The following is a 14,484-nucleotide window of genomic DNA, read 5'->3' as shown; positions in this document are numbered from 1 at the left end:
TGAAGACAGGAGTCTAAGTCCATCATCAATTTTACAATGTTATGATGCATCCTGTTTGTTTTTCTTAACCTTTTATTGATAAACCACTGAAAATGTGTGCAGGCCATGCACTATAAGGTGGATCGTGGAGGTTAGCACCGAAACTACTATTGGTTGCCTCAAACTGTCTTGGTTTTTGCAATTTGCAATAAGCTGATATCCATTTGTGTAAAGTGTTTGATTTAATACCTTTGAGGCTAAGAAATTATTGTAGGTTATCATGTTAGGATAATTTATTTAACTTGACCTTAACCATTTTTATTTACACTGGATTTTCCCCCCTAGGTGAAGTGTGTCAGACAGTACATTCACCAGAGATGAACAGAACTTCACAACAGAATGGTCTTGAACACCTGAAATAGTTTTTGTGAGATGAATAGCTGTAGTGTGTGTCTCACGTAATGACTGATATTGACACAGCTTTAGTTCACACTTATGGGTTTCATTGGTTTAGTTGCCTGGCCTCCCTGTCCTGTGTCATAGATCCATGTTACTCACACCTGTAGTTGAAATGGGAACAACTTCCAAATATCATGTAGGACTCCTTTTCACCGTGCTGACAGCAGCATCATAGCATGTCATGGACTCCATGACACTCAGAAATCAAGTCATCTTGATCCATGAACACTCACATGCTGTCCATAACTCATAGCTAACCATCAGAGCTAGGACCAGAGCAAATTTTAAAGAAATTTAGAAGTGATGGAATGGTGGACTGTTGTGATGTAGGCAAACAAATCAATGTAAATGATTTAAACATAAGGCCCATTTATCTTTTGTTAATGAGAGGCAATGACAAAAGTATCAGGAACCTCATTTCATCCCATGTAAACCTCGCCCATGTGAGAATACCTCCACTGGCTGCCTGAATGGTGCCTTATTGGCAGGCAGGGTGTATTGTCTCATGTGATTTCCAACATACACATACCCTGTCATCAAAGTGAACTGCCATGTACAACAACTCATGACTTCCATTCATTGTGTGTTAAATGGTGATGATTCTGCTCCCATGCTAATTGCTGTACCCTGTGCTGTGCAATGTTCAGTGGTTGCTGTGTGGGGTAGTGGCTGCTGTACCCTACGGCAAGGTGATGCTTTTCAGTGATATGCAGTGAAGGGTTCCATGGATGATGTTTAATTCTCTTGAAATTTCTGGGTTTGCAGGTGTAGCTGATGGCACAAAACTATGAAATAACGTTTTGTCCCCATCTGGAAGAAACATCTTCAGAGATGTTTGGTGGTATTTTATCCCTGAAGATGTCTCACAGACAAAGGGACCAAAATGTTAGTGAATAGTTTTATTTATTGGCAATGGTCTCTCTTCTTGGAAGTTTTAGCAAAAATATGAATGATATAGTAATAAAATATTATATAGAACAGTCTTGATTGCATAAAAACACTTTTATTCATAATTGGTGACTGTTTTCAACCTGATGTGGATCACTTTTGGATCGTACTCTGTTTTTTAGAGTGCAGTAGAATAGAAGGAAACATGTAACGTAATGAAATTTAAGTTAAACAGAAATTATGTGATGTTATACCCAGTGATAATGTGTGGAGACAATGGAACTGTGGATACCACCAACTGCTGACTGTGTGGCTGTGTCAAGGAGTTTAATAGCAGAAGCCCTGCTCCTTGCCCATCATCCTACATCACCTTTAGCCAATAGGATACAATGTGTGTAATACATGTCATACAGTATAATATAAACCTTAATAGAGGCTGGAGCAGAGGAAAAGCATGTTTTTCACTATTGAGTAACTGAAACCTGGTTTTATTTTTAAAATATCTCGCATTCAGTTATGGCACTTTTTGCATTTTTGGAATCTAATTATCTTAATTAGGTTTGTAAAATAATGCCGTTGAGGCCTGATGTCCTTCCTGCTGGACATAAAAATTTGGATCCTCTCCAGGAAATTACACATGGCTCTCTCCAACATTTTATTCAGTGCAGCTTCAATTTCTGGACAAATGGAAATTTTGAGATCATTGATTGTGCAGTGCTTGTTCATGCACGCTCTTGATTGCAAGTAGCGTGACAAAGAGAACTCACAGATCAATAGATCGGGTGAGTGTGGGGTTCAAGGACACCACCATACCTTGAAATGACATGTCCTGGGAACATTTGTCAAACCACTTTCTTTAATGCTGTCACCATGTGAGCTGTGGTACCATCCTGTTGGAACCACATTTCTCTCATATTCACCTGACACATTTCAAGTTCAGAATGATGAAAGTTGTTTAACATTTTGATGTAGCATACTCATGTCACAGTAACTATGGTTCCTCCCTCTTCAAAAAAGTAAGTCCAACAATCCCTATATTGGAGGTGCTGCATCACACTGTCACTTTTGAGCTGTGGAAGAGATTTTGGTGTAGTTCACGTGGGTTCTCTGACACCCCGTGCTGACAGTTCTGTACAATTAGCTTAACCATCCACATGAAAACAGGCTCCATCACTCATAAGTACTGGGACATCTGCATCTTCTGTAAGTATAGTGTCCACCATGCCACAAAATTCTCTGCACTGCACAAAATCCATTTCACTAAGCTGCTGGACAATCATTACTTTTTGTGGGTGAAATTTGAGATCATCAAATAAGATGTGATGTGACATACCCAGTGACGCAGCCTGTCGCCTAGCGGATTGTTTTGGAGTAGCAAGAACTGCTGTTCTCATCTGTCTATGTTTTCTGGAGTTCAAACTGAACTGGGAAGAGCAGGTGGTTTCTTTTTCATCACAGATCCAGTACTGCTAAATGCTGCAACCCATCAAAATATAGTGTTTCAATATTGGAATGTGTCTTGAAGTCTGACATGAAACTTTCGAAAGATAAGACATTGAACCATGACCTCAGAATCATTGTTTCTAAAGAACTACTCGACCATGAACACACAATGCTCTACACTCCAATCCTCCATAGCTACTGAAACTGCATTGTCTGAGCTGTCTGCCAATGGTCAGTCAAGGTCAATACCCCCACTTGTCACCCAGTACTAGCAGTTTAAGAAACGTGCTTTTCCTGTGCTGTAACAATTTATATGTTATGCAGTTAAAATGTTATATAATGTAATGTTAAAAAGTGTAATTGACCAGCCAATGGCATCAGTTAACATATTACTAGACTGCCCTGTGCAGAACTTTGTGCACACCAAAGATGGGCTATAGGATGCTGCTGTTTATGTAGCAAGCAGACACCTTATTGGTAGAGATCAAAGCTGCTACGCTGCTGCCATACTGCAGTTTGGCCACGTATGACCTACATATGTAAGTTGTCCTTCAACACTGACAACCAGTATTTTATTCAGTGCCATGTACTGCAGAAAATCCGTGTAACCATTGTCCAGCTTCGCCAGCAATACCACAACCGTAATAATATGTACAGAGTGTCATGTAATCGTTGTCTTGAATATAACTGTTTGTAAAAGTTTTCTACATTGGAGCTAAAGTATGGAGGAAGTAGCTTAATCTACCCATAACAATTTATATGTTGTTCAGTTAAAATTTTACATAGTATAATGTGAAAAAATGTAATTGACCAGCCAAGGGCATTCACTATCACATTAATATACTAAGTGCTGTGGGAGTTTGTGGGCACCAAAGGTGGGCTGTAGGACATCTGTCATTACCTAGCAACAAGGACGCCTTATCAATAGCTTAAAAAAGGTGCTGTACTGCTTTCGGTTCAGCCGAGTATGGTCTTCATATTTGTGATGCAATATTGTTGGTTGGCACTGAAGGAAGACTTGCAAACAATGCAAATATGAAGATCATACATGGCCAAACCAAAAGCAGTATGGCAGAAGCACAATATCTTTGGTCATTATCAATAAGGCATCCACATTACTAGGTAATCAGCGACATGCTACAGCCCATCTTTGGTGTCTACAAAATCCCACAGAATGTAATCCACTAATTTGTTAACGAATGCCCTAGGTTAGTCAGTAACATTTTTTAAGGTATATAAAGTTTTAACTGTAAATCACATAAATTGCTATTGTATATTAAGCCTTTTTCCTTTATATTTTAGTTCCAATGCAGAAAACGTTTATAAACATTTATTTGTAATTAAGTTCAAAACAATGATTACACAGCATTTTATATGTGTTATTAGAGTGGCTGTGTTACTAGCAATGCTGGACAATGATTACAAGTGTTTTCTGCAGTACATGGCACTGCATAAAATGGCGGTCGGCGTTGTAGGACAACTGACAGCCAACACAAATATGAAGACCATTCATGAATGGCCAAACTGATTACAGTATTAATAAAGGTTTCTCGGGCTTCCAGCCATGTCAAGTGATTTGAAATCCACGAGCTTTCGGCCGAGTAATCCTCAGCCATTGCCAAGTGGTGACTGTCTTCTGGTTGCTGCTGCTGTCCTTATATAGCCGCGCTGCATTCCGTGACATCACTGGTGTCCACTCCAGCACCATATATGGTAATTTATGCGTTGTGCAGTTGCCGTGCCTGTGTCAACCTTCCAATGGCCAGGTCCCACACTGTGCTTAGCTGCAGGCCGCCGTCTTTATTGAGAGTATTGTCACAAATTTTTATTTCGTTCGCTTCTTTTATTATGCTATCCCAAAAACTGTTAGTCTGTGTGATAATAGATGTCTCGCTGAATGCAATATGATGAGTGTTTTCTAATGTGTGCTCTGCTACTGCTGTTTGCTCTGGGTACCATTGACAAAAACATCTCTCATGTCCTACACAGTGCTGTTCAATGGTATGCACTGTCTGCCCGATACAGAACTGTCCACACTCACATGGTATTTTATATTCCCCTGGCATTCTGAGGCCTATGTCGTGTTTCACAGGCCTCAAGAGTTGTCAAATTTTTGCTGGAGCCCTGAAGACCGAATTGATTTTATGCCTCTTTAGGAGCTGGCGTATATTTCCTGTTAATGAGCCACAGAACGGCAAGAATGCTAACTTCTTCAAATACTCCTTATGTAGTCTTTCTCATTACGTATTTTCGGAGAGATAGCTTGCGAAATCTGACGGTTGTTGTAGCTGTTTTCCTTGAATACTTTCCATAAGTGGCTCAGTTCCTTCGGCAAGTTTTCAGACTCAGAGACGGTTTCGGCTCAATGCACTAAGGTCCTCAGAACAGAACTTTCCTGTGATGGATGGTGATGGGCCCGTGTGGGTGGGTTTCCAGTAAATGCTGTGGCTGAGACACCCATTTGCTTTGTGGCAGACGAGGACATCAAGGAACGGCAAGGCACCATCTTTCTCTGTCTCCATCGTGAACTTGATTTTGTCATGGATGTTGTTGTAGTGCTCCAAGAATTCTCCCAGTTTTTCATGTCCATGAGACCAGACAGTGAACGTGTCGTCAACATAACGATAAAAGGAACTAGGCTTTTCAGGAGCCGTATCCAGGGTGATGTTTTCAAAGTACTCCATGAACAGATTGGCTGCAACTGGAGCTAATGGGCTTCCCATCCCAACACTGTCTGTCTGGTTGATATATTCTCCATCATACAACAAATGTGATGATGCCAGAGAGTGCTTGAATAAATCCACAACACTGTCGTCAAATAACTGGGAGACAGATCTATAGAGTCTTTAATGGGAACGCGCATGAACAATGACACTACATCAAAGCTGACCATAATATCCCCTTCTCCAAGACTGATGTAGTCAACTGTATTCTTGATGTGGTGCACACAGTGACCAACGTGTGGGATAAGGAGGTTGGCAAGATGTTTCGTGAGCCTGTAAGTCGGCTATGCAATGGTGTTCACAATGGGGCGTAGAGGAGTGTTCTTCTTGTGAACCTTTGGAAGGCCACACAATGTAGGTGGTCAAGTTGCTTGAGGGAAAGGGAAGAGATTTTTGATGACATTCTCTTCCAGCGAAGACCTCTTGAGAATCTCTGATGTCTTCCTCATTATTCTTGAATTTGGGTCCTTTGACAGTTTTTGATGTCTCCTCCTCCCGCATCAACCAAATAATGATGGCTGCATTGCCCTTGTCAGCTGGCAGGACTTTGAGGTGTGGATCGTTGCAGAGTTCCCGAAGATCATTATGCTCAGCTCTTGTCATGTTCGAAGTTGGTGGCTTGGATTTAGAAAGAATGCGGCTCATTTCTCAGCAAATGTCTTCTGCAGTTTCACTGGGCATCTTGTGAACTGCTCGTTCCATGCCACTCATTATTTCAGAAAAGGGGGTGCATAATTAAGCCCCATCCTGAGAGCCGACATGGCACCCGCATCGATGTTTCTGGTCGTCATGTTGATAATGACGCGTTCTGTTGTTTTCCACTCTGCTCCATGCTGTTGCTGTTAAATCCAGCCGAATTTCCCTTTCTGCCTTTCTGTGGTTGCCCGCTGAGATGACATTTGTTGTGCTACTGTGGCTGCATCAATCCTTTCCCAGTCCAAATCTGAGAGTGACTCCGACAATCACAAGTGGACGGCGATTAGCTCACGTCCATTTGCATCCAACTGCTTTCTAGTATGATGTATCCTCTCTCGCCGTGAAACTATGCACTCCTGATTACAGTATGTCAGTGGTGTAGCATCTTTGATCACTGTTGATAAGGTGTCCATGTCACTAGGTAACGAGCAGTGTCCTACAGCCAACCTTTGATGTACATAAAATCCCACATAAGTCAATCTAATAACATGATGCCAGTTGGTGGTCAATTATATTTTTTAACATTATATTATATAAAATTTTAACTGTAGAGCATATAAATTGTTACGTAACTATAACTTACAATAATACCCAGTATAGTATTATGGTTTATACTCATGAAGTATAACATGTATCACTTATGTTGTACCCCACTGGCTAACGATGACAACCCGCCAAGATAGCCAAGAGCGCTAACGCGCTTCTTCCTGGACTATGGTAGGCGCGCCGGATCCAGATCGAATCCGCCCAGCCGATTAATGACGAGGGCCGGTGTGCCGGCCACCCTGGATGTGGTTTTTAGGTGGTTTTCCACATCCCACTAGTTGAATACTGGGCTGGTCCCCACGTTCCGCCTCAGTTACACGACTCACCGACATCTGAACACATTCGCACTATTCCATGAATTACACTAAACACAGACAGCTGGAGTACACGAATTCCACCCCGGGGGTACGGGGTGGCAGAAGGAAGGGCATCCGGCCACCCCTTCATACTAACCTTGCCAAATCCGTTCCTAACAATGCCAACCCTGCGTCAGTGTGGGACATAGCACCAGTGAAAGAAAGAAAGAATTGGCTAAAGATGACATAGGGCGGCAGGATAGGGGTGGGACTTCTGCTATTTAACTCCATGACACCGCCACATAGTCAGCAGTCGACATCAGTGGGTGGCATCTACAGTACCTGCCCCATGCCATCATCTCTATACGTCATCACTGGGCATTAATGTTTATTACATTAAATGTTTCACTCTTTTCTTTTGTACTCTTAATTACAGATTATAGTCCGAAGATGATCCACATCAGGTTAAAACCAGTCACCACTAATGAATAAAAGTGCTTTTATGCGATCAAGACTGTTCTATATAATATTTTATGACTAATTCATTGCAATTGCTGGTGTTCCTAATATGTTGGATTCTGAATTATATGGCTGCTCATCAGTTGTTGGCCAACATTGAGTTGGTGAGCTATTTGATGCGCAGTGACCATTCTGTCTACTATCACAGTTTGTAATAATTGATGGCAAACTCTATTACTCACCCATTGTTGGTCGCAGATGCTGACTCTGGTGGCTTCTGTTTTCCCTGAGTCAAGACATTCAAATTACAACCTTGACTCTGTGTCACATGAAAATGTCATTGTATGCAAGACCTCAGAAATGGGATGTCATGTTTGTCAGGCACCTATAATCTGGCCACAAAATGCATTGACATAGCGTATCCCGCCTATCTCTTGCTAAACTTCCAGTATTAGGTCTGACAGTGTCTCAGTCATTGTCATGAGAAATTATTCCATTCACTTTTGACTGGAGTTATCTGTCTGTAACACAGCATGTATCTCTTATTCATTGGCTAATGGTTGTAGTCTCCTAACGCTAAACAGCATCTCTTAAAATATAATGTATGAATTAGTGGTAAAAGTTGGAGGGATAGGAGTGGAGCACTTGGACTTGGTAGGAAGCTGTTATAAGATTTTTGTGTGTGTGTGTGTGTGTGTGTGTGTGTGTGTGTGTGTGTGTGTGTGTGTGTCTTGCTGGAAGTATAGGGGACAATAATAGTGAAGCAAGATGGTATAAGATGTATGGTTAGCCTTCCAAAAACAGTAACTTATGCTCAAGGGGATATGTACAAAGGTCATTCCATAAGTCGTGACAACTATGGTATATCTTGTGATAATGCGACAACATGAAACTTCAACGATGTGCATTGAAGTAGTACGGCAGTGTGTATCTGAATGCTGACATAAATTAGGGTTCCAGTACAGAATGTCACGGCAGAGGTTGAAATGGAATACATGCATTGGAACTCTATGTAAATTTATTGCGCACAAGTACAAATGGTACAAGAATGAATCAAAATCAACTTTTGTGTGTCGAAATAGTCCCACAGTGCATACAGCATTTCCAGCAGTGGGGAAGTCGTTGAATGTCATTGGCACTGCCATCAGTGTGCGCCACCTGTTGCCGAAATGCCAGGAAGACATTCACTCTGTTTGCATAGTACGTCCCACACAAGGATTTCCTTAGTTGTGGAATGAGGTTAAAGATTGAGGTCTGGTGAGTAGGGTGGATGGGGAGGATCCATCTTGTAGCACAATCAACCTCACACTGAATATTTCAGGCACCAATACCAAGCCATCTTCGCATGCAGTCACAAACTGTCAGTTGCTTTTGGTAATGTTTGCCACAGACTTCCAAATGTATTTACTGTGATTACAGCATTGCCATACACTCACATGAGATACCATAGTTACCATGACTTATGGAATGACCCTCACAAGATTTATCTATTGTGATAATTGCTGCATTAATTGTGTGCCAAGTATGGGACTGCGGGTGATGAAGTGACCTACACTCCATGCTGTTCGTATATTGACCGTTAACCATTGAGCTGTTTGCTCTCATGAATAACAGTGTACACGAGATAGTCATAAAGTTTTAATTGCCGCCATGAAAACAATCAAGTTGTGACCATGAAGCTTGGTTATGGTGTTAGTCCTTCTCTGCATATTTACCCTACAACGTGACACGTATTTCCCAACAATGGGTCACTTGATGGAGATATTGATTGGAGACATCTGCATTTGGGCCTTTCAGGAAACATTCTACCTCAAAATTTATCTCATTGTCATTGTAGAAATGCATGCCACACAATGCTTTCTCTATCTGAGGACTGAGGAAGAAGCCACTGGGTGCAAAGTCAGGAGAATATGGGGAAGGGGTGGGGGGATAATCATGAAATTTTGTAACCTAAAGAAGCAGAATATGTGACTGTCTGAGCATAATGAGTTGAGGTGTACTGCAGATGGGAACAGGTGGAGAAATCACCCATGGTACTATGTGAGACCAATCACATAATAAATTTGCCAGCACAGGAGTCCTTGCTGTGGAGGAGGGCTACCAAGCACACTTGTTCAGAGAAGCTCTAGAGATCCTCAAATATGACAAGAAAGAGAAAAGTTTCAATGTGAGTGTATCCTTGGTACCCATGCTGCAGTGAATGACCATTGCAAGTAGCAAGTGCAAAACCTCAGTGTTAATGACCAGGAAAAAGCCGTCATATGTTGGCCTGACAGGCGTGTGTAAGCTGCAGCTGTGAGCTCAATTCCAATGAGCCACCCACAGTGGAGGGTGAAACCTTGACCATGCCAGCCACTTTTGCTGGCGAAAAGTCAGAAAAATCATCAATTGAATGTCGGCCGAAGAACCCGAGACAGAAGCTAACAGGCAGTCTGTCAGCAAGTGGCTGAAAAAGCCTAAATAATTTTGTAAAAAGCTAATTATGTAACTTTATTTTTTTATGGTGATAATTTAAACTTTGTAACTACCCTTGATATTTATTTATTCCATGTGATCTGATGGTACACAGTGTGTTGCAGATGTCGGAAAATATCATTTAATATTTTTAACATGTATTAACGTAAGCCTATAGTATCCTAATGTATTATATTGCTCAATGTTTTCAATTTAACACAAACAGCAAGATTACTGTTCTAAGTATTCATTTACCGAGTAAAAACAGTGACACAACAAATATGACTTCACGGCTTTGCTAAATTTTATGCTGTCTTCGATGGACTTAATACTAGTGGGAAGATTGTTGAACAGTTGGAGGCCCATGTGGAAAACTCCCTTTTTACACAGTTGAGTGTTTGTATGTATAACATGCAGGTTTGCATTTTTCCTGGTGTTGTGTTCATGTATTTCATTATTTTTTACGACTCTGGGGTCAGTTGGCACTATGTGTTTTCTGAAGAATTTTAGAGTCTCAAGAATGTAGAGGCAAGGCAGTGTAAGGATTTCCAACTTTCTGAAGATGGGTTTGCAGGAGTCTCTGGGTTTGCTCCCAGTAATAATCCTCATTGCTCTCTTCTGGATTCTGAATGTACTCAGAGCAGTTGAAGCATTTCCCCAGAATATTACACCATATTTTAGGTGGGCTTGTATATTAGTGTAGTATGCACTGGTTAATGTTTGCAAGCTAGCACATGTTTTCAGTACACTCAATGCATAACAGCCAGTACAAATCCTGGCATTTACCTTTCCTGTATGTGTATTCCATTTCAGGTTATCTTGAACCCACAGACCTAGGAATTTGAAAACAGTGTTGGTATCTATTGACTGGTTATTTATAGTGACAGATGGCTGAGAGGAATTTGCATTTTGTGTTGTGCGGAAGTTCATGGAAGCTGTCTTTTTGGTGTTGATAGTTAATCTGTTGATTTTTGCCCAGTTGCTGAGTTGATCAGTAGCCAAGTTCACAGCTTTTTGCACAGCCTCTGTATTCTCCCCTTTGAGGAGTACAGTTGTGTCATCAGCAAATATTATTATTTTGTGTGCATCAACATTCAGGCCCAAGTCATTAATATACAGGAGGAAAAGTAGGGGTCCCAATACTGAGCCCTGTGGAACACCTTGCTTTACAGTTTTATTACTTGATAGTATTTCAGTTATTGAGTTGCTTTGTCTATTAGTATATTTCATGCTGACTCTCTGCATCCGATTGGTTATGAATGTAGCAATCCAGTTGTTTGCAAATCCTCTGATACCGTAGTGTTCTAATTTTTTCCAGTAATATCTTGTGGTCAACAGTGTCAAAAGCCTTTGACAGATCCAGAAATATGCCTGTTATGGGTTGTTTTTTATCTAACAGTTCTAAAAGCATATTTATGCAGTCATATACTGCAGTTTCAGTAGATTTGTTGCTTCTGAACCCGTGTTGAGCTAAACTTAGTAAATCTTTTTTTTTTTTTTTTTTTTTTTTTTTTTTTTTTTTTTTTTTTTTTTTTTTTTTTTTTCAATGAAGTCCACCATTTTTTTTGGACATTATTTTTTCAAAAACTTTAGAAAAGCAGGATGAGATTGAGATAGGCCTGTAGTTATTCATATCTTTATTATCACCTTTTTTGAAGACAGGAATTACTTTAGAAAGTTTCAGAGCTTCAGGGAAGATACCTGCCTGGAAAGAACAGTCACAGAGGTGAGTTAATGGTTGAGCAATTGTGTGTACACAATTTTTGATTGCAGCTGCTGGGATACCATCAATTCCAGCTGAATATAACTTTTTTAACTCTCTGAGGGCTTTTGCAACATCTTTTTCAGTGACTTTGGTAATGAAAATTGACTCTGCACATGTGTGATATTTTTGGTTTGCTGGTTGGTAATTTGTGTTAGGATTATTTTGGACCAGTTTTTCAGCTATGCTTGTAAAGAAATTGTTGAATGAGTTCACCACAACTTCGGGATTAGATATAGATTCATTGTGGAGTTTGATTTCTATGTTCGTATGTGAAGCTTTCATTTCCCCTCTTTCCCTTTTTATGATATTCCACATTGCTTTTACTTTATTGCCAGATTTGTCGATGTACTCATCATTCTGCATCCTTTTTGCTTGTCTTACCACTCTTCTTAGGATACATGTGTAGTTTTTATAGTATTCTGTTAGTTGGTGGGAGTCACTACTTTGTTTACATAACATGTGGAGTATTCTCTTATGTTTGCAAGAGATTTTTATAGCTGGTGTAATCCAACTCTTGTTTCTGTTATTATTTATTCTTACTGGTTTTTGTGGAAAGGCCTCTTCAAAGTGGTGGATCATTTTGTCAAGAAATATGTTGAATTTCATGTTGACATCATTGACTGTGTACATCTCTGTCCACTTTTCTTTACTAAGGAGGGCATTTAGCTTGTTCAAGTTCTCTTGGGTGAAAAACCTTCGTAAAGTTTTAGGTGGGACTGGGTTTGAGGTATCTTTGCTAACATCAACCTTTAGAATGACAGCTTGGTGGTCACTGAATCCTGCATTGTATACTTCTAGAGTTGGGTTAAGTTTATTTCTATTTGCAAAAATTTGATCTAGAGCTGTCTTGGATGTGGGTGTTATTCTAGTGGGCTCGTTTACAAGGCCATGCAGATTATAAGTTTTTGCAATGTTAATCAATGATTCCCTGTTTCTGTTGTGGGTGAGAAAGTCTATATTAAAGTCACCACATATAATCACCTCCTGTTTCCACTGACTTATTTTGGATAGAAACAAGTCCATTTGTAACAGAAAATCATTAATACTACTGGAGGGGGGACGGTAGATTGTAGCTACAATTAGATTTAGATCTGCAAGCTTTATGGCTGCACATTCAAAGATCTTATCTGTTCCTATTTACTTTAGGGTAGGAAGTGGGCTATATTCAATGTGCTGTTTGATGAAGATGGCAACCCCACCATGTCCATCATTTGATCTGGAGTAGTGTTCACACAATTTGAAGTTGGGTAGTGAGATTAGCTTAACCATATCAGTGCAGAGCCAGTGCTCTGCTAGGCATACTACTGAGATATCACTGAGTTCACTGGTCAGCAAAATGCTTAAGTCATCAGTTTTGTTGCTCAAGGATTGGACATTGTGATAATAGATTTTCAGGTCTGAGTGGGGTTTACTCAGGGGGGCTCGAAGTCATATTTACTGTGTCACTGACCTTTAGTTTAAATTGTGCTGTATTCCAGGTATGTTGACTTCTGAGCAGTTGTGCTGGTTCTGTTGGTTGTCCTTGGCAGCCATCTCATCTTCCAGGTGGGCCTGAAAAGTATCCACATGCACTTCACACTGTTGAGGCATCACATTGACGTTTTGGAGGGATGTCTTGATAATGTTCACCATCACATTATTGATCCTTTCAGGTTCCTGACCTTTTTGAGGGGTCAGGGGGTTTGTGTTTCATCTCTGTGACTTCGTGACCCATTTGTCTAGTGTAGTTTGCACAGTATGGCCACTATTACTCTTTTTATTTCCCATCTTGTTTGTCTTTATCCAATTGCTTATTAGCGTCTGTTTATGGTTTCTGACTTTTGGTTTCTTATTGTCACCCATAGTTGTCAGGAATGCCAGTCTATTGCAGATAATCTCCTTGCCACATTTGTTTAAGTGTAAGCCATGTGTTGTGAAGTTGTTTCTGGCTAGTCTCTCTATTTCAAAGTTCACAGCAATTCTTTTTTTGTACGCGTGTTTAGCTAAATTCAGAGCCTGTATCAGGTGGAGGTTTGCAGTGTTAATTTTACTATTTAAATTTTGAACATCATATCTCCTGGGTATAGGATGGATAATGATATTCATTTTGTGACTTAGAGCGAGTATTGGTTCCAATGGTTCTACCACATGCTTCAACATTAGATCGAGAGGTTTGTCTATGTCGTTAGAACCCCCTATTACAATCAAAGTATCACGTGTACCGAAGCTTCTTGTCAAATATTCTGCGTTTTTTATCACTTCATAAAGGTTGACTGTCTGCCAATGAAAGACTTACCAAAGTACAGTTAGTGACTCAAAGCTCAGGTCAACTATACCACTGGACAAATTTTAACATAGCTGGCAATGCAATTGTGTATGAAATATGATAATGTTTCATTTAATTTTGATGGGAAGTCAGCAATCTTCCATACTTTTGCTTGTAAGACTGAAAACTTTTGACATAATTCTAAGGACATATTGATGTAACTCTACTGCATATTTCATGCTGTTGACCACTTTGTGACAGATTTGGCAAATTGTCTCCAAACACTTTCAGTAGCAATTATTATTATTATTATTATTATTATTATTATTATTATTGTTGTTGTTGTTGTTGTTGTTGTTGCTCATTATTTTGTTTGCAGTTAATTCTTTTTTTTTCACTGTTGTATGCTGGACCTTATCTAATCCTCATTTCAGCTTGTAACATGTTTTTCTTGCTTCTTCCCTTTTAATCATTGTATTATCCAATGGTCTTGCCTATTGAATACACCAGTTCTCATCAGATCAGTGCAGT

At 40.0% G+C, this 14,484-nt stretch overlaps 1 protein-coding gene across 3 annotated transcripts in view; it reads left to right on the top strand.

The window, feature by feature from the left end:
- The window catches only part of LOC124721537 (run domain Beclin-1-interacting and cysteine-rich domain-containing protein), a 161,434-nt gene that overhangs the window by 85,124 nt on the left and 61,826 nt on the right, over positions 1-14,484 (top strand). The window lies entirely within an intron of this gene.

Source organism: Schistocerca piceifrons, chromosome X, assembly GCF_021461385.2.
Source record: "Schistocerca piceifrons isolate TAMUIC-IGC-003096 chromosome X, iqSchPice1.1, whole genome shotgun sequence".
Taxonomy (NCBI): Eukaryota; Metazoa; Arthropoda; class Insecta; order Orthoptera; family Acrididae; genus Schistocerca; species Schistocerca piceifrons.
This window is presented reverse-complemented; position numbering and strand designations above follow the sequence as displayed.